The following is a 26,620-nucleotide window of genomic DNA, read 5'->3' on the forward strand; positions in this document are numbered from 1 at the left end:
AAAGTGATTCCTTCTTGCGTTGGCCTACGCAGTCCCCAGCCCTCATATGGCTTTTGCTCTGACAGAACCTCATTTTAAAGCTAAACTGTGTAAGAATTTCTCCTATCTAGTGGTAAAATTGTGTATGACAACCAACTGAATATTACTTTCTAGCCCCTCCCATTCCGAGCGTGTTTTAACTCCTACGGTGGCCGTATTATTCCAAGAAGTACAACTTCAACAGTGAGTGATCCTTCAAGTGTAATACTAATTTCATGTTATTGTGGTACCGTTTCATTGCTAACATCAGCTATCAGGTTTCCATACATATGCATGATAAAGTATCAGTGCTATCGTTATTCTGTATATTGTACGAGATTAAGAGTGTAAGGCGATGTTTACAGCGTAGCAGAGAAACAACGGAGGTTTGTGTTTTTAATAGATTTCTCTGAGCAGTATGAACAATGTCAATGGAACCGAAATTAGCTCTTAGCATCTCCATTGTTTACACTCAGCTGATCTAGCTGGTGTGTGTCACATGATGTGAGTAGTCTGCCAGGGAAATCACGACACATGATTACGTTTATGTTACAAGGTAGACCATCCTTTTTCATCACTAACGGGTGGAAATGTATCCTAGACGTTGTTCTAGCGTTATGTACAACCATGTCATGTTAGCCAAGCAACTATAAAACTTTGAATTTACACAAATAGGCAGAATTACCTTTAGAGAAATCCTAGCTCCTTATGAGCTCTTTTCATCTTGGAAAAGCCACTCCAATATTAACTTTGGTCCTGTTGCTTTGCCTTTTGCATTGTTTTAACTTCCTCGGCGACTCTGTTACATGTGCTACATAATTGTTGTGATCCTGTGAACAACAGGCTTTTAAATCTGCCGCCAGCAATCGTGACTCGAGTAATCTTCTCCCCCTCCCTGGCATTCGTCACAGCGTTACTGAGCGTAAAAGCGCGAAATGCCGAGGTATGTCCCTCTCTGGCTAATGTATGTTAAAGACGGAGGCGCAACATGGCGGCCGTCGTTTGAGCAACTCGCTCATATGTATTCTGAATGGCAGATTCTACACATACCAGAATACTTTAATTAGATGGTGGAAGTAATTACACATGAATGAGCACATATTTGTGGGGATTTATTTAAGGAATCAACTCAAATAATTACACAATGAGCTTAAGGAAAGTGAAATGCAGAACACACCACTAATTGCAAAATTACCCACTATATTTTCAAAATTACTTTTTGATAGAAGAACTCAATTAGAAGAAGCCGGATCATCTGATTTTCAGTTGAATAACCTTTAAGCATTGCCATGGCAGTGCGTGCAATGCTGTTCAGGGGTCACCTTCAATGATGTTGTTCAAATGAGCTTGGATGGCATTGGCGTTGTTTTCCAGGTCAAGCGAGAGCGTATAACTTTCACAAGCCTTAAAGTTTCATAACAAGCATTAAAACAGTTATTGAAACGTTGTTTAGAGGAGCCAAACAGAGAGAACAATACCACTGAATTTGCTTTTTGTTTAATGAACTACTGTTTCATAGTACTGAGTTATTTTGTTTTTGGGTTTCTTATGCAATATTTTTAGGTACTACATACAGTATACAGAAGTGGGGGGTGGGGGGAGAAAGAGGGGATAACAGGCAGCAGAGGGTTGCCCGCAGGTGCATATTGGGCGGATACTCCATTGGGGGAGGTAGAGGTCACCCCGGCACTGAGTTCTTCACGTTGGAGTTTGATTACGTGCAAATCTGCAAAAAAGGTTGTGTCACGCAACAAGAGCTAGCTAATGTCACTTTGCCTGTGCTTGTCAGGCCTCTAGCATGGCCCACAGTCTCAGGAGAAAGCATGATTATTATAATATATGCAGGGTCTGCGTTCGGATTGGGACCAATTGCCCACTGATTCACTAGGAAACTCCACCGGTGTCACGCATTACTGCACTACAGATGAATATGCAACCACTTTACTAATCATGCTCATCTTTTTCGGATTACATATTCTGGATTCATTTACTAGGAAGCAGAGCTTTTACTTGATGAAGTTTGCATTCAGCACATCCTGCTTTGTCTATTAAATTAACTATTTAGCTGTAGGTCATTGATATTCATTAGATACTGCATGCAAGTCAACACTAATTTATATTAATATACTGTATGACAAAATGGCAAAGAGAAACAATGCAACCAAACAACAAAACTGGAAATGATTGAGAATTTTTTAATCAAGTTGGGAATTTAATCAAGCAGACACATTAAGGTCGACATGGTACTTGGTTCACACATTCTAAAATAACCTGTTGTGATAATTAAGCCACTGCTACCATTATAGTTACTGTTTGCCGTGCTTTAATATTAAAAAAGCCAGAAAATGTTATATATTGCGTTACACTCTATTTCAGATTGCTGTTTGCAGCTTTGTTATATTGCTATTTGCATCTGAGAAGGAAGACCGTATGATGGATTCAAAGTGCGGATCTCGGTCTACTTTTGGTTATGACATTCTGAAACAACAAAGGAATAGAGTGAACCATTTACATACATTACTGGCGATGGCTGTGACTCCCGAGACTAGTTCAACTACAAGAACTAATTTCAAATTGATTGTTAAAGCAGACACTGCAGATTAGGAATTCTCTATTGCACACCTATTTAGGCCGAGCGGGCTGTTTCATCGATTACCTGAAACAACTGAGCAAATTTGTGTGAACAATGTCATAATCCTGGTTGGAATTCTTTATTTTTTTTCATTGTTTCTCTTTTCTATGATGGAAGTGCCATTATGTCCGGAATAATTAATTAAGACTAATTTATGTGTATGAATTCCTGGTGGATTTGTGTTACAGCAAGCTTGTGTTTCCCTCAATATTTCCTGTCACTCTTTACTGTTGATTGTCAAAATAAACACTTTAACGAGTGAGTCCCATCTCGGGTGAGGTTCCGGAGCTATAGCCTATACAACTAGTGAAAAAGAAAACATCCACACACCTCATTGGAGATATTAAAATGCTCACTTGCACATCAGTAGCACCCCCATATCCCAATTTTTCTGTCAGATCACTGCTTATGTTTCATGGAAATTGATGCAACTATTAAATGTTATGGAGCAAGAGAATGATATTTTTTTTTATAAATATATATATATATATATATATATATATATATATATATACACACACACACACACTCACACACAGTGAGAAACATGACTAAAGGATGCTGTGCCTTTGAATGCTGTTTTGTGTTGAACCTGACCCTGAACATTCTTCTGCAATCTTTTTCTCAGGCTTTCGCTATCATATTATGTATGCGTTTTAAACATGCAGGGCTGTGTAAAGGCAGGCTGCATTCCCTTTGATGTTCTCCTCTTTCCCGACGGATGTGTATTATTATCCTGTAGGTATGAGGCGTACACATACTCAACTGTGTAAGCATGTTATCTGTATACTGTTAAACAATCTTTGGCGAGAGTTTCAATGAAGAACGAACAGCAACTGAAATTGGAAATTATTGAAATAATTATTGAAATAGCTTGTGGGAGATAGTGTTCACGCGTAAGGAGGCTGCAATATTCTGCGTGTGTTGTTTTTGTCTCCCTCCCTCTTGTCTTTCCTCTCTACGTTCTATTTTATTTTTTATTTTATTTTTTTCTTTCTGGCCCTGGGACGCGTTCTCTGTCTCAGTGTATTGTTTGGAATTGTTTTGTTGCTGTTTACTTTTCCAAAAATAAATACAAAAATTTGATCACGAAAAAAGGAGGCTGCAATCAACCGAGTAACCTTTTTGTGGTTTAAGCCAATGCAAGGAGTGATTTGTTCTATGTTTCCCACTAATGTCATAGAAATAAGGAAAACAAACAGAAAACAACTTTATTTATGACTAATAGAGAGCAAATGGCATGGCAATAGCAGGCAGTAGTCCTTAGTTTTTTACTCCCTCTGTATGTGTGAGTGCATTGGCTGTTGCTATGTTAAGGAGACGCTGGCAGGCAGTGGGAGTCAGCTCAGATTTAAAAATGGCCTTCCCCTCCTCCTCGAGCCCCCCCCTGTCAAAACAAGAGTTTGCAAAAGCATCACGAATAATAAGAAGCTAAATATTTCCGGCGTCTGTGTAGGAGAGAATAAATACATGGAATACGTGGCAAGTGTGCCACAGGGTATGCTCTGTCACCCGTGGAGGAGTGTGTGATGTTAAGCTAATTGCCTGAGGAAACTCAAAACACCATATTCCAAACATAAGGGTCCAGAGGATTTGAGCACAAATATCACAATTTCTGTCACCACAGGTGTTTCCTAATGCTGATGCAGTAATTAGATTACACTTGTCTGCCGCTTTTTGTTGTTGTTGTTGTTGAAATTATTCAAAAACACTTCATTTAGCTGTGAATGTAAAATAATTTGGGCAGTACAACTGACAGTACATTATTAATGCCTGTAGCAGAGGAGCATATTGCTTTTTGCAACATTACTGTTACTTATCATTCCTATGCCTTCTATGTGTCAACGCATATTACAATTATGATGAAAGTAATTGAGCAAGTTATTGGTTATTTGATTCATACAACACAGCAGGTATTGTTTTTTCTAACATTTGATAAATGTCTAATCACTAAATGAAGTTTTCAGGTGATTAAAATACTCATTATGGAGTATTTTATACAATATGGAGGCATAGAAAAATGTAAAAAGATAAGTTAAAAGAGAGCCAGTCATACACAACATGACATATCATAGAATAAATCATACACGGGATTAACAACTAACGATACAGCATAGTAGAAATATGTACGTATGTGGAAAAGAAGGCACAATAATGCAGGACATAAAAGAAATGGGTACTATATCTACACTACCGGTCAAAAGTTTGGGCTCACTTACAAATTTTCATTCCACTCCATTATAGACCGAATACCAGCTGATCTAAGTGGGGGGGGGGCTGATCTTTAATGCAATATCTACATTGCCCCCATTTTCAGCAACAATTCAACAAGTGTTCCAAAAGCACATTCTGTTAATAAATCTGATATCATGTCAAAGAACGAACTAAAAAAACATTGGCGAACCCTTTTGCAATTATGTAAGCACATAATGTAATCTGGAAACTGCTGCCCTGGTTAAAAAACAATGCAACTGAAATCAGATGGTATTCTGTCTATAATGGAGTGCAATGGAAATTTCTAAGTGACGCGATCTGTGTGCAATCGTATAAACTATGTAATATTTCATATTCAGTACAGCAGGATGAGGCAAAGGTCTTGGATTTACAGATGGTGATATAAAAAAAACAGTGCTTACGTTTTCAGAAATAAACCTCTTTTTTTCAGAACAATGAGGAACAGTATGCATGTTTCTATGTGTGCAGCATTGCCTTGTGTCTTCTAAATGATTTCATTCCTTTTCTGTTTGTGTTATTCTGTTTGAATACGCGTGTTATGAGAGAGAAACAAAGCTGCAGAGGGGTGGGGGTGGGGGGGAGAGCAGCACATGGCTGCTAATGCCTTGACTAATGACGCTCTAATCTGCACCCATTTCCACACTAAATTTACAGCCAGGCCCACTCCAGGAAATCCAAGGGGTTTCACTACTCAACTAAATACGGTCGTCATGCATCATCACAAACATAAAAACTGAATGTAAAAAGAGAAACACCTAATTAGTTGTTTGTATGTTTCATTGAGTTGTTAACTGTATAGATAGATGACTAATCTAATGGAAATTTAGCTAGCTAGCACACCCCTGTCTGTCTGCTTAAGTCTCCCAGCGCTGCAAGGCTTCAGTCGGGATGAGAGCTGACGACATCCCCCGGGGACTCATCCACAGTCAGCACCCAGCCAGCTAGCAATCATCCCCTATCATTACAGCTCCAGCCTGGGGACACAGCCACAGTCAGCCCCCAGCCATTTAGCAGTCAGCACTTAGCTAACTCCGGTGCTAAGGACGCTAACGGCAGGGACACAGAAACAGGCACCCTAGTCAGAACAGCGGCCGTTCGTAACGTTACACCTCCGTTAGCGTTAGCGGTGTTCCCCCCTCCCACCCTTTGCTTTTAGTTGTCTTTACATTACTAAATTTGCCCAACAAAAGAGGCAGAATGCACCAAAAGGACTTATAGTAATTTAAAGATGTGGTGGCATTGGATCTGGGCGGGAAGGATAACCCTGGGAGTTTGAAGGTGTTTGACTCAATTCTGCCTTCTCACTCCGCGACACAGGTTCGTAGAGCTGAGTGTCGCGATTTCGGTTTCATTACATTACATGTCATTTAGCTGACGCTTTCATCCAAAGCAACTCACATGTATATATACCTACCTATATATCAGAGGTCGCACACATGGAGCAACTAGGGGTTAAGTGTCTTGCTCAGGGACACATTGGTTGATATAACGCAGTGGGAATTGAACGTCCCACACCAAAGGCATATGTCATATCCACTGCGCTATCACCACCCCATTTAGGTTTCCTATTGCATATTATTACAGCCCTTATAAATACCTAGAGAAGTACTCAAAACCACCTCCGTGGAAGTTCCCGCTACAGTAGGTGTCTCCAGGACCACGTTTGACCATGATGACAAACACGGATTCACAGTGATGGACAAATCCAAAAGTGTCTTCTGCCCAATACTGTTCTTAAAACAAAAATAAGGGAGTGCTGAACTGACTGCACTTCTATTGACTTTTGCAAGGCTCTGCCCCATCTATAAAAGTGGAATAATGCAGAGTTTATTTACACTTAAAAATCACCCACATCCTTCAACGTCTTTTGCCTCCTCCTGAACTGACATTTGGCAGTCCTGCTTTGGAGAGTAAATCATCTTTCTGTAGGTGTTGTTGAGATCATCCACTGCTTGTTTTCCCTGTACCTGTGCAATTGTCTTAAGTACTCCAGACAGTACAAGAGTGATTGTGACATCCCTGCTGTCTACAGGAAAGACCTCAAGGCCAAGCGATGAAGGGTTGCTTAAAGTTTGGCTGCCAAGCTTTCTCTCCATCCATGATATCAAGTCTATTTTCTTCCAGTTTATATAGAAATGTATGACTTGGTGACCTGAACCTATTTTTCATCATCCCACATCCCAAATAGAGTAATGCGCGGATGAAACACACTGTTGTCCAATTCTGCCTCCTTGTCCCTTCCTCCCTGTGAACACGGCAGTTGTCACATCAGTGCAGCAAACTAAGGCTGACAGCAGGTGATGTGATACTGACCCAGGTACAGAGTGATGACAGAGGTTCAGTGATGCCTCATGAATAAACCATTTGACAATTAAGGAAAGAAAAGCAAACGCTATATCCTGGCTGTACTGGTTGACCCTCCAACTAAGCATCTCAGGGAAACCGTTCCACGACTCATCAACAGGAGGCAAAGCGCACACGGTTTTCTACTAACAGGAAACGGGGCCAAACATCAGTTTGACTTTGGTGCGGCTCGCAAATTTGACCAATAATTTCCCGCGACTTCAGCCCGTCCCAGCAGGTCCACGTGCCAGTCTTTGTATCATTATGTGATTCTGAGAGCCGGTGACCAAGCGGGAGTGAGAACGGGTTGACATCACATTTACGTGGTCCTATTCATTACCTTGTTTAACGAGACGTATGTGACCCGAACAGCTCACATTTACCAACAAAACGTACAGCGAAAGACTATGCAAAACATGTCAGACCGTCCTGCCAACCTGTATACATTTTAACATCAATGTACGCTGTAACGTTTTTTTTTCACTCTGATGTCGCATTAGCGGCTGCTGTTTCAATCCTGTCGGCCCTCTGCAGCGGGCGGGGCTGCTGAGTTCCCCCGCGACTGACGCAAGCACACACACACACGGTGGATGCAGGAAAAACCAGAGATAAGATGTAGTACAGGATGACCTAAATTAAAGACAACTACAATCGTAATTGCTAGTGCAATGATAAATTAAAGTCCAATAAGTCACGGTTATCAAACCATATGAATGTGTGTCCCAGGCCAGGATAGGGAACTAACTAACAATGTAAAGATCAACGAGCCACTAACATGTTCAAATTTGATCAATACAATACATTATTATTTTTTGTCTTAAATGTCCCATGACATGGTGTTCTTTGGATGCTTTTGTATAGACCTTAGTGGTCCCCTAATACCATATCTGAAGTCTCTTTCCCAAAATCCAGCCTTGGTGCAGAATTACAGCCACTAGAGCCAGTCCCACAATGAGCTTTCCTTAGTATGTGCCATTTCTGAGTCTGTAGCTCTTGAGGAGAAGAGAGGGGCAAGGTGGAGGCTGGGGGTGTGGCCTTGACTAACTGCCACTTTGCTTGTTTGAAAGCCATGATGTCTCTCTCTCATGGGTGGGCCAAATTCTCTGGGCGGGCAAAGCAGAGAAAGGGAAGGTACCTTTGCCCCTTATGACCTCATAAGGGGCTGTGCAGGACTAAAGGCAGAGCAGGATACTCAGGGCTCGGTTTACACTTATTGCCAATTCTAGCTACTGAGGGACCATAGGCAGGCTGGAAGAATGTATATTAATGTTAAAAAAGTGACATTTTCATGCCATGGGACCTTTAAATCCACCAGCCATATATTATACCAACATTTGCAGCATTCTAAGCCTTTTTGGTAAAGTCCTAGGAAAACTCAGCCTAGAGTAGTTTCAATCTCCCCAAAACAAGTTTATTTTTATTTTTAAAGAACTAATCACCAAAAAATCACAACTTTTTTCTCAACTTTCTCTGTCTCCCTCAACTTTGTTGTGAAAAACATTCAACTTTTATTGCAATCCAGAATCCTGGAAGGACTGTAATGTTACCATTAACCGCCTTTCACTTGTAAAGCTGGATTTCTGTTAACGAGACAATTGTGAAGAAACGGAAAAGAAGGTTGCTATTGAACGACTAAAATAGTAGTGACAGCACAGGTTACAGGTTTTGTAATCAATGGCGTTAGCATGGTGGCTAACGCTAATGTTACCCCATTTATGACATTTTGCCTGTGCTTTCTAACGTACTGTCATTTTGCAAACTGAACACCGTTAGCCTTTACAATAGAGCTGCTTCACTCCACTTGTTTGACGATGTTTATTTACAGGGTTCTGTGTGCATTTGTGTTTGCCGCTGTGTTCTCGTGGTTGGAAATCAATGTAGACAAAGTGCCGTGCCAGAAATGCTAATCTTTTTAAGTCCCACTAGTGGACAGAACAGATAACAACACTCATACGCTAATAGTGGCATTGGCAATGAGTAAGCCTAAGTAGTGTAGTAAATAATAATAGTAGGCTGAATTTGGAAATTTAAGTATTCAAATATAATTGGAATAATAATATGAATATATATGAATAATAATTAACAAAAATAACATGACATTTGAATGCTGTTGTAGCGGAAGATTGACAGCTCTAGTACATACTGTAACCATATCTCTATGACAACAGGCAGAACACTAACAGGACAACTTTTAATTCACCTAGCTGTAGCTGGACAGTTGTTGGCTTATTTTATGTCAGTGTAAAAAACTGCAAGTGATTTGGAAAGCTTTCCTTAACCAGTCTATTGCAATCTGTATCTTTCATTAACAACACACCATCCACTGACTCTCTCATGGTTATTCTCTGTCCCCATGGCAATATGTGTAGATGACACTGCACCAGCACCAGTCACTTCCCTAAAACCTTGATGAGCTGCACAGGCTCCTCCGTGTTTCTGCTCGCTCACTCAGTCTATGCCTGCTATCTGCCCAGCCCATGTTTTTTTTTTACATGGCTTATGTAGTATGGAATTCACAATTTAATGGTGCCCAGCTCACATGAAACACACATGGCCCCAAACCAACCGAATTTTGAATGAAAACAAAATAGGACTCACACTGGCAAACAAACGGCAAACATTTCTTATTCAACCCTGGCAAGCTTAAGCCAATGCTCATTAGAGCTGTCACTTTTCCAAAAACTGTTTTAAAGCAAAAACACTAGGCTTATGAAATAAGTCTAGGAACATGACTGATGTATGCACAGTGTTTGGCTGTGTCCGCCCAATGTCTTTCATACTTTCATGCAATTATCAATTTATTTAAACTAATTGCAACAAAACAAAGTAATTTCAACTGCAATTTTAAACAACCCCTCTCCCCATGCTTTCATCTCATTATAAAAAAAGACTTGCAATGTTATAATGAGATCATTTCTATTGTGTCTTTTCACAACACACTAAATCTTTAGTTTTTTTTAATGCTTAGAAAGGAAAATGGCTGTAAGTGAGCCCAGAGCCTACCTGTTGGAGGGTTACCATATACAGTCTTGACTCTTGTGGCCCTTCATTCACTTCAGCTGTCAGAAACGCATCTACATCCAGAATAACACAATCCCTGTTTCATACGTGCAATTTATACTGTTATGTGGGTTATCTGTATTGATTATGTCTCAAGCCAAAAAAAGAAAAGAACAAAAATTAAATCATTGGTTAGGTTCGCTTAACCTCATAACTACAGAACTTAATGTGTATTGCCAGATTCTTAACCTTTTTTTTTAATAAGATTTACAAAAAACTTCAGATATATTTACATGGTATGTATCGAGAGACAACTGTTGTGAAGTATTAAATCTTTAAAGGCAATCAAACTTTCTTCTATTCACACTCATTCCCAGTTTGTCCTATGATCTTTTGGGAGGACATTTTCACGCCTGAAATAGATTGACATAAGCATTGTACTAGTGGGCAATGTTTGGGGAATACAGCAGCAATATCCAGCTGGTCGAAATGTCAGCAACAGGCAGCAACACAATACTCCCTCAAATCAGTGCTGATCCCAGTGGGCCATGTAATAGGGCTGCAACATTTAAAAAACAATACCAGAGAATGTTGTGGAAACCAAGATGTACTGGTTAGATCCATGGTGTAACTATGGTCACACTTGTTCCTTTTCCATGCAAAATGCTGCAATATGACGGGATCTTAATTATTGCTGTTATGAATGAGTTCTCAATCAAAAAAAGACACATTTCTGCCCGGTTTGTGGGTTTTGCATAGGGACTAGGAGTTTTTTTGTTCTCTTGTCTGCCTGTAATAAGACACACAAAAGCTCCATCAAGAGTGAAGAATACTCATTTGACAGTGACGAATGGCTTGTTTTAAAAGCATGAATAGCTCTTGACTCCACTGAATACTGGTGTGCCCATATAAGGGGCTTGATCATGTGGCATGTAATTGGTTTGGTGAGAGGCAGGCATAATTGCAGCTAATTATTTTTCAGAATATTGATGAACACCAATGTTTCCTAAACAGAGCAAAGTACCTTTTTAATCCACTGTTATGTTTGTGGCTCGTTGGAAAGGAACTACTCGGCCAACCTGTATCTTCATAAGACAGTGAGTTTGGGCATATGTACATCTGAGCACTCACATGTGTCTTATAATTTAGTTTGGCATTTTAGAAAGAAAAAAAAGGACCATGGCTGAATAAAACCTGGAGTCGCCGTTAGTGGCTTTGCTTTCCCCCGCACCTGTTATTGATGGCAGACAGAATGTCTCCAAGGCTTCATGCTCCCATGTGTGACAGAATGAAAGAGATGTCGTCATCTCTAAGGAAATATATTGCTGTTTATCAGTCAGCACAGCTAGCCACAATGAAAGACATTCTTTTGCATACTGTACATGGCGTGCAGCAATGGTCCCGATTGCTTCCACCTGCACTGTCCCCTGTTGTCCCTTTTGACACAGGGGCTTGACAGATAGATCACAAAGATGCACAATCATTGCATGGTAGGGACTGGGATGGAGTGTGCCCATTATTCTAAAGCAAAGCTGTCTGGCAGGGCAAGGCCTGCGCACCACATGGTGCCGTGATAGATGGGGACCATTAATCAAGGCAGGACGGGGCCCTGAGATTGATGTTCAGAAATTCAAATGCTCAAGCAGCATTTGGAAGATTAAGGCTGTGTGGGCAAGGTTAGCAGGCTACCTTTCTGTTGTGGAGAAACAGGCGTGGTGGTGGAGCTGCTAACCAGCGGTGACATGGGATGGGGTCTATAGGTCTGCCCTGTAACTGCGCTGCTTTCAATATTCCTTCCCCATAAGGCTCTAACATGTTTCATATTGAATCAGATGTCCTACATTTGTCATTGTCCCCGATGCTTTCTGTCCTTGGTGTTGAAGTCTTCTCAGGAGCAAATGGATCCCTTGTGATACCGATGAAAATATACATTAAAGGCCATGAAGAAAGGTGGTAATATAAAATGAAATGAAGTGTCTGTCATAGCAGAGCATAGGGGAGGTTTATGCTTTTAAAAGATCAAAGAACATCCAGTTTTAACTTATTCCAAATAGCTTTGTTGAATATTTAACTGATTTAGCAGGACTTTTTTATGTAGTTTTGTAAAATACACAGCAAAATGCTCAAGCTTTCAAAATGCTCTGAACAAATGTAACCACCATTTTAAATGAACAGACTAATCCTTATTACCCTCATTGCTTGGTTTCTTGCATGGTGCTTACCAGAGTTACAGTACTTCCCTTGCAATTGTACTTTGCCAAGAAAACAATCTGCTCTAAATAGGTTACAGAAATGGATACTGACTGCAGTGAACCTACTAGAAATAGTTATTTTACACCCAGTTTTTAGGTTCATTTGTATCTTAGTAGCAAACTGCATTAGTAATAGCAACCTTATCTTGTGAGAATTAACAGTTGTATTCGGTCATTATTCAAACACACAAGCGGTGGCAAAGAAAACGCACACCGCAGCAACAATGTGCTTTTTAAAAAACTGTGTCAAAGCTCTTGGTGCTCAATAGAGACCTCATGAGTGATCCCAGCGTTCTTCAGACCTGCAGTAATACCACTTATGATGAAGAATGTCTGGCAGTAATATGGTATCACGGCATTGTTTTTTTTGCATCAATGATTATAATGTGATAACATTAACTTGATAGCATGCAGATAAGAACAAAATAAGCCAAATGTCAAGAAATTCATAATCATTACAAAGTAATGACTTTTGGTCTTTTTTTGGAACTTGTTTTGGTCAAAGCAATTTAGATGTGAAACTGAGCACTCATATTACGGTAAGTCAGTTTGAAGAGCTTGTATCATCACTTTAAAGTCATCAAGGGAAAAAAGCAACTGTTCTTTCTGCTTGAAACAATTTTGGTAGCAAGGCATGCCGTGTGTGGAGGCGAAAAAACAATATTAGTAGGGAGGTAAATCTATAGGCTCTAAAGGTTCAGTACTCAACATTCAGAACATCAATTTAGCAGCAAACAAAAATATTTGCTGTGTAATAATATAGTGGAGTCATGGCGTCCACAGCAGAGAATGAAGACACACTGTGTGTGTGTATGTGTGTGTGTCTTTGTTTTGAGAGCAAGTCTGGTTCTTGTGGCCATGACAAAATGTCAGTATTTTACAAATTGGGTTCTTCCCACAAAGCTGGACGTAAGGCAGGGGCATTTATTGTTCTATCTGACAAATGTTTTAATTCAAGACACAAAATATTATGCACAACTGATCAGATTGCCATGAAATTAATTATGGATATTCAAATTCCGAAAGAGTTTGTTATCCTCTTGACCATATTTTTGGATCCTAATGAGATACCTTGCAAAGTAATGAATGGATGTTATTGAAATTTGCCGTGGATGAAGATTCTTCTTTTACTGCCAAATCAGGAGGAGGAAGTCCATTCTGTGCAATATTCAACCAATGGACATAGCAGCCTCTAGTGGGGTCATAGACCTTTGGTCTTGCTACCTGTTTATTCATGATCCTCACTGTTAACGGTTTACCTTTTTAGCATATCGTTTTGCATATTGGGCTTTTTTATCTTACTGATAATCTTTATTATTCATATTTTGTATGTTTGTATGCCTTTTGTATGTTCTCCCCGTGTTTGCATGCGTTTCCTCCGGGTTTTCTGGTTTCTTCCCACCATAAAAGACATGCATCCTTGGTAGGACTACAGTTGAAAAATAGCCAATTGGCTAACACTGGTGCATTTACAGAAATATTAATTAATAATGGGCATAGTCTTAATCAAATAAATACAATTAAATATTTTTAAAGAAGGAAAGAAAGATTCAGCTCATCCACAAAATGCTCCATTAACATAATGTCTAGTAACAGCTCTGTGTTGCAGAACTGGTTAGACAGCTTTTTCTTCAGGCACAGTGAGTCATGTTAAAAAAATACGTACAGCATGTTGTATTACTACAATATAGTTCTCCAAAGTTTAGTTTTTTTTTCATGTCATTTCAGTCTGCTGCACAATGTTTAGTGTTCCATTATAAAAGGCGCGAGGTGTTGCTGTAGGAGTATGTCCTTGTGACATGGACATGTTTGTCAGAATCCATCTGTGGAGCAATTTGACATCCAGTTTGTATTTCTAAATAGTAAGGACAAAGGATGTTGGATGAAGCAATATAAACACTGTTAGACTTCGTATTGTATTATATTTTTGCAACATGTTGCCAGTGAGTTACTTTAACTATGCCATTACAGTACTATAAATGTACTTAATTTTAAAGTATAATACCCTTACTGTAACTTAGTTTTACAGTAGAATAATACCCTTACCGTAATTATACTGTCATTACAATTTGCTAAATGATACTGTAAATGCCTTCCTTTATTATAGTTTTACTGTAATTGTGATTCACAGTATATTACACTATTTGGCATTGGCAGTACAAACTGTTCAACATATTTTACATACATGCTATTGCATTTAATAAATTTAAATAATTGACTTTAGCCCATGTACAAAAGCAATGCTTTTAATTTCGTATTATACAGATACAAATATCAGAACTGAGATATGTTTAAGTCTGAAAGAAACTGAAAAAACAGACACAATTTACATACAAGTGATGCTACAACCGTGTTTAAATATGCTCCAAACACTGGGCAGCATTCAGAGGTGAGTGCATGTCTGAACAATACAGTAATCATTTGAATTGACGCTAAGAAAACTAAATGTAAATTTTTTAAATCCCCAGATGCAACTGCAGAACACTGAATAATCTAGCCAAAGCATCCTCTATATTGGCCTTTTTTAAAAAATATAAATCCTGAGTATGTAGGAAAAATGTGGTGTAGTTGTTTACCACAGAGCTGAAGTTGCATTTGGTTAGGGAGAGGAAGGAGGGGAGGGAGGGAACAGAAGCATTTGTGAAGGACGATGGAGGGGCATGGTACTCCGATTTGAGGATCCACATCTGCTGGAAGGTCAGAGAGGCCAGGATGAAGCCTCCAATCCGGACAAGAGTGTTGGTGCTCGGGGGGGGGGGTCCATACTGGACTGTATGAGAAGCAGAGAAATGGTCACGAGTTTATCTCATCTAAACGGCTAACAGACTTAAGACTTGTGCAAAAACATAAACTATGACAGTATAAGAAATAACACACACAGTCCCGAGTAGTAGTAGTTTTACAGGGTTTTTCCTCCCCAGATTATTCAAAGGTCTTTCTACTTTCTCATGCCGTCTGTCGGCCCCAGCGCGGCTAAAAAATGAATTCATACACATTTTCCAATACATTTTCATGATTTCCATGTCTTTGAGGCATATTCTATGACCACAAATCCTCAAACATCTGTATGAACATAAAAAATAGATATAAAAGGAATTAGTTAAACTTATTTTTTCATCAGGACCTTATTTTCCTACGCAGTACGCAGTGGATATCTGTTGTCTGTGGAGGATGTTTTCTCTAGTTTTATTTGCGAGATCTTGACTTTGACATGGAGGAAAGAAAGGCTAACCTGGCTAGCTAGCGCGCTAGTCAAGATCTCGCAAATAAAACTCGAGATCTCGCAAAACAAAGTCAAGAACTCGCAAAAATTGATTGTTCCAGTACATGTTTTAATAATTTTATATAAAAAAATGTTTAGCCTAGTTTTTGTCACATTTTGTTTTGGCGCTTTTTTCATTGTTTTGACGCTTTCCCGACATTTTTGATGCTTTTTCTAACATTTTTGTCAAACTGTTAAGTGAGAAGTGTATATGAGACATGCAATAATACGGTCATAGATATTTGACTTTTTCAATTACATAAAAGCAATACGCTGTACATGTCTGGCCCTTGATGTGATTCAGATTTTCCAGTGTGGCCCTTAGGGAAGTTGAGTTGGACGCCCCTGTCCCAGAGGGTCGGGGGTCCGCAATATCCTTTTTTACCCCTGACCTGTTTGCATGCCTAAATATAAAAGGCATCTGAAACAGATTTATTTCTTATTATTAATTTGGACAATAAGCAGCCTCCCTCCATTCTGTTCACCTTTTCTTTTCTGGGACACGAGATACAACCTACACTATTAATCCATGACCATAGAAAGGTACAGTATTTGTGACTATTTGGATCAAACTATTAATACAGTCCTATCAGGGTGCCATCAGCATCTAAGGTGGCCCTTGGAGTAAGCAGTGGGTGTATTAAGCATATTGGAAAGAATAGATGGTTGCTCTTTACTAGTGCTTTGAATCGAGAAAATATAGTTAGAAAGTGATGCATCTCAAAGAGATTTATATAGTGCTCAGCAAACAGGAAAAAAACAAAAAGTCTGTTATTATTTGTGGCAATTCAGTATTTTTCACTGTGACCTGCGTTTATCAAACATTATTGCCTTCTGTAAATGTCAGCCTATTCTATTCAGAATGTGACATCTCATTTTCTCTGCTACTGTCTAAGATCATGCTTCATCTGATAAAGATGGCCATGACTGTGCTTTGCTCTGATCATTTTCTGTTGTCAAAGGTGTTATTAACATGTTAGTACCATGCATACAAATACACACATGAACACAGCATATGTGGTACTGTGTGTGTTAAACATTTTTTTGTGACAACAATACATGAATTTAACAAATAAAAGTATGTCACTGCCAATACAGAAATGTAAAAATATTTATGGAAGAGTCAGGTGATTTGCAATGCTGTTGTTCATGAAACAATAAGAAATATCTTAAAAATGTGTTAGATGTGCTTCAGGCGACTGAAGTAGTTGTGATTCTCATCTGGGCATCCAGCTAAGGCAAGAAGTAATACAGTAGAGGCAATAAAGAACAAGATAACTAGGAGAGACAGCTTGTGAATATGATTCAAAACCAGACCAGGGCCATATCCAAGCAGAAAGCAGTCAGCTGGCTTTGACAAAATGAAATACATCGAGAAAGCCCTGAAAAATCCAGCTTTATCATTTTTATATTGTTCCCATGACAAGTAAGACCTTCAGCAACTCTAAACCCATCCACAGCCGCATCATCCCTGGCTATCTTTCCCCCAGGGAAGACTTAAACCATTAGAGGAGAGGGAGGGAGAGGGAAATATACTGAGAGCGAGATGGAGGGAGAGGTTATGAAGTGAATGCAGCCAGCACTTCTGATGAATATTTCCAAAGGGAAAGTGCAAGAGGTACAAACATCAATCTCTCACAAAAACAAGCCTGAGGGGATGTGGAAAGGATAATGATGTATTCACCACACAATTTTCTGTTTTTTACTATAATCTTAAACATGAAAATAGGAAACAAACTGTGCTCGGCAAGTCTCGTGGTCTTCCAAGTCTCAGACTGATCTCATGAAATGGCGTATGTATGACCCGCCAATTCGTATGGCATTATACTTGCTTTTTAGCGAGTTTATCAACGCCGTTTAGCTTCTTACATTACTTTGCGATTGCGTGTGAATTTACGTCATAGGGAGTAGTATGAAAGGGCAAGATCCACATACCGAGGTTGATCAAGGTGGTGGATGGGTAAAAGACAAGCCTTTCACCCAGGAGAGAGGGAATGACATCCCACGTGTGGCGTTTCCTCACTCGTTTTGTTATTTTCCCAACCTCATTCTTCTTTTCCTAAACTCAACCATCGATTTCTTCTTAGCAGGGCCCTGCAGGGCGCTACAGGGTGTAGCAGGGAGTGCAGCGGTACCAGGGCGGCAGCTACAACCAAGACCTTGTTGCCATCCTAATCCAAGGAAATATGCTGGGCAAAAAGAAACCATAAGGACTCCGGGGTGTAAACTCCCCAGAACTAGGTTAGAAACAAGTATTCCTGGGACAAGATGCACACAAATGGAAAGAGAGAGGAGAGAGCAGCTCATTGTGTCAAAGGACTGAAGGAAAGAAAATCCCCCAGCAGTCTAAAACTGTTACAGCATAACTAAGAGAGACAGGTTATGGAGAGGTGTCTGGTCAGGCTAGAACTCTCCCCAGCCTTTTCTGGCTTTACTGGCCTGGCTCCCTCTACTTTTATGACATTATTGATTATATGGTAGATAAATCTGACGACTATGAAGAGAAGCAGGTGGGCCTGGCTAGGCGGACGTCGCAACTCTTCACTCCCTAACTATAAGCTTTATCAAACAGGAGGGGTTTCAGGTTATTCTTAAATGTGGTGACGGTTTCTGCCCCCCGAACCCAGACTGGGAGCTGGTTCCATAAGAGAGGAGCCGGATAGCTTCTAGATATGTTAGTGCTAGACCATTTAGAGCTTTATAAGTCAGTAGAAGGATTTTAAATTCAGTCCTGGATTTTACAAGAAGCCAATGCAGAGAAGCTAATACAGGAGACATATGATCTCTTTTCTTAATTCTTGTCAGAAAACGCTCCGCAGCATTCTGGATCAGCTGAAGCGTCTTAAGGGACTTATTTGAGCATCCTGATAATAAAGAATTACAGTCGTCCAGCCTGGAAGTAACAAATGCAAGGACTAGTTTGTCAGCATCGTTTTGAGACAGGATGGTCCTAATTTTGGCAATGTTACGAAGATGAAAAAAGGCTGTTCTTGTGGTTTGTTTTAGATGGGCGTTAAAGGATATATCCTGATCAAAAATAACTATAAATAACTAGATTTCTGACAGTAGTGCTGGAGGCCAGGGCAATACCATCCATGGTAGCTATATTGTTACATAATGAAGTTTGGAGGTGTTTAAGGCCCAGCACAACAACTTCAGTCTTGTTATATATATATATATATATATATATTATATATATATATAAAGGCTTAGATAAGTTGGCAAACGCCACACAGTATAGAAAGGTGAAATACAACAGAGCTTTTAGATTTTACACATTACAAGATTGAGTGTTCACTTATCAATTTAATCAAACATTTAATAAGATTTAATTCAAATCATTCCAAAATGTGGGGTAGAGCTGACCTCTTTACAAAGGATGGCAGAATGTTTAACAGCAGTATACGTCACTGCACAGGATGAGCAGAAACATTACATAATTAGTCCACCCACGCACATAAATGTGAAAGCCTCATTGTTGTCTTTCTTTATGATTGTGCTAATAGAGAACGCACTACTTTCTGAACTTATGAGCGATGCACTCTGTCATTATCACTCTCTTTTATAGCTGTACCATTACCAGATGCACTGGAATACTTCTGAGGAAGGCAGCCTCAGCTCTTCCAAAGTGGGCCACCGTTCATCAGGCCCTTCTGTGACCCTGTTGTGCTCTCTCAGCAGTATCTAGTCGGTCGAAATTTCTTCTCTTTGTTTCACTTTTTTCTGCCCACATCTGTAGGAAGTAAACAATTCAGTATTGCAATGAGAAATGGTAAGCAGGGAGAAAGGGAAGGGGTAAGACCTCAGAAACTGCATCCCCCTTGCGTTCTCTCTCTCTCTGTCTCTCTCTCTCTCTCTCTGTCTCTCTCTATTTCTGTGTGCAAGTGAGAACAAGTGGACTGCCAAAGGGAGAGCAGTACCAAAAATTGCTTCTGTTGAATGCACTTCTACGCCTTTTATTGCTTCCAGTAATTGCTTCTCTGAGAGATAACTGGTCTCCTCTTGTCCATTTTTTTTTGTTTACTGTTGAAAGATTGTAACCTGCAAACATTGAACAAACCACACCTGAGTCATGAATCTGAAATCATTTGGAAAACAAGCCAACGTGGAATGCGTGCAACAAGAATTCATACAAAGTCAGAGTGGACGCATGCAGTACTACTAACCTAGATTTAAAAATTACTACAAGCCTACTACTACACTCTACGCTCTGCTCTACGCTGTACAACATTTGCTAGATAACATTCTGATGAAGAATCTGTGTCAAAATGCCTAAGCGTACTTCTATTGTGATGTGAGCCAACCTAACAGGTGAAATGTAGGTATTTTGTCCTTCTCAACTTGGAAATATGCTCATAGAATTTTGGGTTCAGCACTCCACTGAGAATCCTATTGTTGAAGTGCAACCTCCTTTTTTAATTTAACATTCAGTCCCCCCAGGATTTTGCGATGTTACGATCCCGCCGATTCAAGCAAATTCAACCAATCACCAGTCACTTTGGTGCAACAAATTTGACCAATAACCAGAGTTTTCCATGACTTCAACCAATTCCAGCAGTCTCTCATGCACTCTGAGAGCGTGTGTGTGTGTGTGTGTGTGTGTGTGTGTCTGTCTGTGTGTGTTTGTGTGAGAGTGAGAGTGTGCAGTATATCGCGTTCTGAAAAGTAAAAGTATGAATTCACCTAAAATTGTTTCTGCTTTGGTCTATCTTGCTCTATTTAAAAGGGTCTTGAGATACCATATATAATGATTTTTGGGGTTATAGAAACAAAATTGACTTATTTGCTTATCATGACTCTAAGAGAAGTTCTCATTGTAAATAAACAAATATTACCGTATTACCGTAATATTACCATATTAACATTTTTCAGTTCTCCATCTGTGCTGCTTTCAGTAGTCTTCTCAAACACAACAAATTGGTTGTTGAATTTAAACCAAATTAAAGTAGATAATTGCTCACGTTCTTTTGTTGAACACATATAATCATAAATTGTATATAAAATGCACCACTACAGAATTTAAGGTGCACTTTTGTACTGATACTGTCTTTTAGAAATATTGCTATTTTCTTTCAGCTAACTCTAAATCTCTGCGTATCTATCATGATATGTTGCAGCTTTTTGCGATGTGTTTATTGCACCAGTTGATATTGCGATGACGATGACAAAAGATATATTGTACAGCCCTAGTGGAAAGTACAACTGTACTGTCGATAGCATTTTGGTTTCTCATTCCAGTGGTAGTAGTTTTGGCAGTGATGGAAAAGCTGTCTGTGTGCATGCGTGTACATATGCAACACAGTTTTGATTGTATTTGGGTCCTGTTAAGTTTGAGCCTGGAGTGGAAACGGCAGCACCCAAATAGTTGTCAGCAGGTGGTGTCTGCACAATGAGTACATGTTCCACTCCCAGTTTGAATGCCTGGAAGCAACAATATCCAACCCAAGTTCTCTTCCTAAATGCCTATCATTGTTCCTGTCACTCTTGTAGTTGCCTGTCACTGGCGTTTTGTGTTTAAAAAAAAAAAAAACTGATTTATTCATCTTCTTTGCCACGCACACTGCATTTAATTTGCAATGAAGTAACTGGAGCAGGAGACCGAATGTTCCCATAATTTATGGTTGGATAAAGCTGAACTTTTTTCTATAATGTGTGTATGTAGAGTAGATGCCTCCTGGCTTAAGAGGCGTTTATCAGCAGTTCTGCTAAGAAAAAAAAAATTGGATAAAAAAAACAAACAGTTGTCTACTGTAAATTGCAATGCCTTAGATTACATAAGGAAAATGCATCCAGTGCTCATTATACATACTGTCTTTCTCTGGCTTTTTTTTTAGTGTTTTTGAAGACCACTTTTTTTTTTAAATGCATTGTTTAGATAGTATTATGTTTTTTTTAGTAGTCATTGTAAAATGATTAGGCACAATAGAGGAGAACATAACTTGAAGAAATGAACCTTTATGTAGATTTATTTTCATTAAGTGACAAGTGCGGTTTTCGGTGCTTACAGTGTTTGTTTAATGCCGCTACAGTGAGAGCTGATAACCAGACCATTTAAGTATGGATGCTGTCTCATAAGTCAGTCTGCTGACAGCAACCAGTGGATGCAGTCAGAGAATTGATTTTAAGAGCAGATAGATTCGTTCTCCTCTTTCTTTCAGAACTATCAATCACAGTCTGAGTGTGTGTGTGTGTGTGTGTGTGTATGTGCATTGGCTTCAACAGCATGGGAGTATTGTGTAATATTTGTAGAAGCCAGGATTTGAATCAGAAACATTTGTTCACTTTATTTGCTTTTACAATAATTGACATTTAATGTGAGGAGAACTGCAAACTTTGCACATTAGCTTCTTGGTTTAGAAAGAAAAATAACAATCAAATAATATTTTTTTTTCATACAAGACTGTGAGAGCTTTTGATATCACGTTTACACAAACCCAGACTTATTGTTGTTCTTCAACATACTGAAGGAGAAAGATTTGGCAAACCGTCACTCATCCTTTTCATGTCTTCCTTCTAACCCGCTGCCTGTAAATACTTAATATTTTAAGTGAGCATTGCTTAGTACGATTGAGCTGATGTCTCGCCTTGAATCAATCATTGTAGAAAATCGCCCTAAACATGTGTATAATGATTCAGGATATTCTGCATTTTGCGGAATAAACAACAGCAAATACCTGAAATCACTGAAAGCTTTTGATTTAATTGCAAATGTTTTTTCCATCCAATTTACTGAAATGACTGCGGTCATAGCTGGAGAGCACAATGCAAAAGGCATTCCAGGCAAAAGCTGGTAACATCATGCATGCACTTATTTTAGGCTGTTCCTGCATGTAACACTAATTGAATCTGCTCATGGAATGTCACCTTTTCCATTCCCGTAAAATACAACCCTGCACCCTAACTGTTCTCATACATTCATGCATTTGAAAATCCCATAGCACTGAGGAATCTGTCTTTGATTCTTCTCCTTGGTGGATCAGGGTGTCTCAAATATATAACGCTCACTAACATTATAGCCTGCATCAGGAAGGCTTAAGATATTCCCACACAATCCCCAGACACTTTAGTGCGGCTGATGCAGCACCTATCCCCAGGATGAAGTGTGTGCACGTTACTTTGATGGGGAGGATGTCAGCAGTGTAGTGTAGCTCTGCATATAACCTTTCAAAAGACGACACTGCTTAAAGATCCATCCAGAACCATACTGATGCTGTCTAATAGAGTCAGCAAATATACACACAATTCCTTGGCATTGTCTGTCAGCATGGGTATTGCTGTTTCCTTTTGATGATGACTTATAATCATGGTTACACACATTAATGGACACCTGTAGACTGCTTAACTGTTTCGGTTGTTTAAGTCATAAATACAATATAATTAATTGTGTACAACAAAGGGGACTTCTAAGTTTTTTTAGTGAGACAAGTTATATGCTCTTTGAGGTGGCTCCAGATTTTGACATCAGAGAACCTGCAGGAGTTTTGGGCTGAGCGATGTGCCAAGAAATGGACATACACATTAATTGTTTATCAGTTTGTGTTTTCAGTTATCATCTTTTCCTTTTATTATTAATGAAATGAAATAATAGGAATCAACAAAGGAAAGTTTTATCCAGTTTTAGACAATTTTATTCTACCATTTGAAAACTTCCAGGGCCACACATGTTTAGATGATAGCAAAAAAGAATAGTTTTTCACATCTGCACATTTTAACAATAGTTGACAAATGGAAAAGTACTATAAATGGGGCACCAAGTAGTGAATTAAAATGCCCATAGATATATAGGTAAATAAGTCTACATAAAGGTCCTTTGCCAACATTATCTTTGGTATCTTCACCTCTGCCATGATGTCCGTAAATGCTGTTGAATCCGGTTAAGTTGCCCTCTTGCCCGGCTCCCTTTCTGGACCTACACCGGTGCCGCTCCCTGCCAGCACTGCCTCCTGCCCCGGGCTTGAAAAATGGATCCAGTGAATTAATAGGCAGCCACAAATCCAGCACCACCAGTACTGCCATACCTTTAACATTCAGTGCGGGAATAAGCGATTCCATCACAAACATATTGACAGTGTCTGTCAAATCACTGCACATTTCAGGCCCATTTTCCACTCCATGCAGTATGTCTTCAGTCGGTAAGGGGGCAGCAGGTTAGCCACTCTCAGCTCTGTGTACTGATGTGCGCTAAAGAAAGTTGACAAATGGCTTTTGATGGAGGCTGTGAATGGCAGGCTATATTCCCTCGCTGCTCCCCGGAGTGGCTGAGAGAGCATAGCATTAAGTGAGAGCTGTACAACGCAGCCTACATACTGCTGCAAATACTGATGGTGAGTGCTTGAGTATAAAAAAGCACCAAATCTCCCCGAGATAGATCCCCTTTAGTCAGTGTCACCAACGTCACAACGACAACATTCATCTAAGGCGTTCTGTCGCGTTGTCCAACCAAATTCATATTTGTAGCATTTCAATCAGGAGACACTTTGTTGAAGATTTATTGTACAAAGCATAATATAACATGTACAGAGTTGTTGGGGATTGTTAAAAATATTAAGGGGTAGGGAAGCCAAACTTTGGAGCCTAGACACTGGTGACGGTAGAGAAGGAACCCGGAAACCAAAATGCAGCAGCTGTCTGTCAGAAAGGGACTCAGGTTGCTGTGGTTGATGAAGACCAGAGCTGGAGGGGGAGGAGGAGGAGAGTTGAATGTTTGGCTGAAAAGACAGCTGATAGCAAGAGAGAAGACATTCAAAGCAGGATGTCATGCTGTGATTGGTTCATGAATTTTGTGGCCAGTGTTGGTTGGTTTACTGAAAAGTGAACGCTTCTAACAGCTGGATAGTTTTAGGGAGAGATAGTGGCGAGGCTTTCTGAAGAATTTGCGCTGAGCCCCATTAGAGAACATTGGTAAACACTTGTAAGTAAGTAACCAACATATCCCGATTAAGTGGATAACCGGGTTATGCCAATTCTCCCCGTATATATAAGCGGGGAAGAATCTGAAAAAATTATGAGCGTAACTCTACCTCCGGGACAATTGGTGGCGTGCTCTTCCAACACAAAACTTAGAATAACTACAGAATAAGGCTTTTTCTTCCGGTTGATCCATGTTAAAATTACACCAACCAGCCATTCAATTATTACAATTTAACAGCTTATTGCTGCATTCAGACATTTTGTCACAGCGTAGGATAGCACAGTGTTCTCGCCAGATGACTGACAACTTTGTTTGGCTCTTTAATTAGAAAGCTAATGTTAGCTAACTAACGCTAACATTAGGCGTTGCAGCAGCGGGCTGCTCGTTTCGTCTACTTCTTTGCCAAGACACATTGTCAATACATGGCGTTTTTAAACTGCATGTAAACGCACTGTATGATTTCTCTACAGTGATACATGCAATACAGATGAAAAGCTATTTTCTTCTCTATCCTTGTGTTGTCTTCCAGTCAAAATTGAAAATCATTTTTTTTTCAACACTTTTGACACTTTTTTTCAACGTTTGTCACTTTTTGGATGTTTTCAACACTACATAACACTAACTTTAGTTTACAGTCATTTTTGGAATTTATGGTCAATAAACCATTTATAGGAAAGTACACCTAACGTTTGAGTTAGAAAAGCAGAAATTAGGAATTATTTAGACTAAATAAAAGGAATGGATGTTGATGGATAATCATAGACTGGAATATGTAATACTCAATAATATTTTAAAAAACACTTCAATTTTTTTTCAAATGCTATAAAATTGAATAAGACACCCCAAAATTAATGAAAGTAGAGATTTGTACTTGCCAAAGACTGTTGTGTGGAATCAATCATGTTATTTTGGGTAATTAAAAAGAACATTGATATAGGCAAACAGGTCAATTTGATCCGTGGACAACATGAGGGTTAATCAGCTTCGTACAATTAGCAAAGTGGCCCTAAATGACCAACACATTCTCATTACCATCTCGTAAAATATGGACGCTTGGTCAGGTGCCTTTGTTGTTATTGTCATATAACACGCGCTTGGTCGTCTCCTTTAGCGTCATATAACACGCGCTTGGTCGTCTCCTTTAGCGTCATATAACACGCGCTTGCTTGGGACTATTGGCGTGATGCTGTTAGGTTAAGGAAAAGCTTGTGGGTGGGCCTACTCTTCCGTACGTTTTGATTATTTCCCGTGACAGAGTTTTATATTTGTGCTTTTCTCACTGGTTGGTTCAAAGTGAGTGGAAATTGGAAAAGAGGCATGTAATGTCACATATTTCACAAGCACCAATCAGGATTTAGCAACCTTAAAATCAATATAAAAACAACTGTCAAGTTAATTCCTTCATGTTGGCATGTTGTGCTAAAAAATTGAAAGATTTGAAACCAAGTTACAGGGGTATATAGGTGAGGCTTAGAAGATGGGATTTTAATTTGACCTACTTTTTGTAATTTAAGCTATCTATTGTTTGTTGGTAGCTCTTATATTCAACATCCTACATGATCAGTCAGTGCATGCCTCCGATTCTTACTCTTTACTCTTGTGTTTAATGCATCTAATTTACACATCCTAAAAGATGTTCTTACAGCCTACACAACCTGTACTACAGAATAACTTATACTTTGATATGGAAGTGTTTGTGACTTGACATTCCCCCGATACAGCTCTGCTTTGCGCCAGAGTTCTTTGATGACAAATGCAGCAGAGACACAAGAGGAGCATGACTATCGGCATGCACTTTCAGTCCAGTGGTTAGAGGGAATCTAGGTTGTTGTGAGTGGTCTTGGTTTGGTTAATAGAGAAATTAGTGTAACTCACTCCTTTCTACCAGCACTTCTACCTTCAACATATAACATTTCCCTGTTCTAAAACTCCAAACTGTGAGAAAAAAGAAAGACTAAGCTAAGCTA

The 26,620-nt window shown here is 39.4% G+C and overlaps 1 long non-coding RNA gene across 1 annotated transcript; it reads right to left on the reverse strand.

The window, feature by feature from the left end:
• Positions 1–322: 322 nt before the first annotated feature.
• Positions 323–26,620, reverse strand: LOC116694499 (uncharacterized). The gene is made up of 3 exons (XR_004333193.1): positions 26,609–26,620; positions 22,752–22,759; positions 323–467 (listed from the first exon to the last, which is right to left on the reverse strand). It is a non-coding gene; the product is annotated as an uncharacterized LOC116694499 (long non-coding RNA).

The sequence above is a fragment of the Etheostoma spectabile genome, chromosome 8 (assembly GCF_008692095.1).
Source record: "Etheostoma spectabile isolate EspeVRDwgs_2016 chromosome 8, UIUC_Espe_1.0, whole genome shotgun sequence".
NCBI lineage: Eukaryota > Metazoa > Chordata > Actinopteri > Perciformes > Percidae > Etheostoma > Etheostoma spectabile.